The 1,030-nt window shown below is 39.7% G+C and overlaps 1 pseudogene; it reads left to right on the top strand.

Moving 5' to 3' along the window:
* The first annotated feature begins 242 nt into the window (after positions 1-242).
* LOC143855415 (secreted RxLR effector protein 161 pseudogene) lies at positions 243-731 on the top strand (annotated as a pseudogene).
* The last annotated feature ends 299 nt before the right edge of the window (positions 732-1,030 follow it).

The raw sequence follows: 1,030 nt of genomic DNA, 5'->3' as shown, positions 1-1,030 counted from the left end.
TACAAGAAGGTCAATGGGAGCGCCGTAACTCTTTTGATTCTATGCGTGGATGACATTCTACTCATTGGGAATGATGTATAAATGTTATCTAACACAAAGTTATGCCGTTCCAGTACATTTGCAGTGAAAGATCTGGGCGAAGCTTCTTATATATTAGTACTTAAATTGTTTACGGACCGAAAAAGTAAGAAGCTTAGCTATCACAGGAGGCTTACATTGATATGATATTGGCAAGGTTTAATATGGCAGATTCTAAGAAAGGATTAATCCTTTTCAGGCATGGAATCAGGCTATCCAAGAAGATGTCTCCAAAGACATATGAGGAGAAGCAGATGATGAATAAAGTTTCCTATGCTTTGGCTGTGGGAAGTCATATGTACGCCATGTTATGTACAAGGCCAGATATCTGTCATTCTGTAAGTGTGGTTAGCAAATATCAGTCAGACCCAGCTCCTGAGCATTGGACGACGGTTAAACATATTTTTAAATATCTTAGGAAAACCAAACATTATTGTTTGGTTTATGGGGCAGACGAGTTAGTCATTTCTGGCTTTACCAATGCGGACTTTCAGTCTGACGTTGATGACATGAAGTCTTCTTCAGGCTTTATTTTTACTTTGGCTAGTGAAGCGATATCTTGGAGGAATTGTAAACAAGACACCACAGCAGATTCTACCACTGAAGCAGAATATATCGCTGCCAAGCGACGAAAAAGAGCAGTAGGCCTATAAAATACCTGGCCATGTGGATTTGATAAATGTTTTATCAAATGTTTTACGAAAATATTTTGAATGGTTTTAGCAAATGCATTTGCGAGCCTAAGCTGCTTGAATAAAAGGTATACTCAGAGTCGGCCCAAGGGTAATGTATGTCCACCCTCCGTAGGACTCAACTCGGTAAATGGAGAACGAAGAAAGGACTTGCACATATTGGATGTGACTAGGGGTAAGATGATTTGATGGTCATCTTTAGGGTTACGTCTCGATGGAGGCCACTGACTCAATGCGATTGTAGTTTTCGAACTATAGAA

This window comes from Tasmannia lanceolata, unplaced genomic scaffold (assembly GCF_043159265.1).
Source record: "Tasmannia lanceolata isolate RefF3 unplaced genomic scaffold, GAP_Taslan_0.1 ptg000021l, whole genome shotgun sequence".
NCBI classification, from domain to species: Eukaryota; Viridiplantae; Streptophyta; class Magnoliopsida; order Canellales; family Winteraceae; genus Tasmannia; species Tasmannia lanceolata.
Note: the sequence above shows the minus strand (reverse complement) of the source record. Positions and strands in the feature narration are given on the sequence as shown.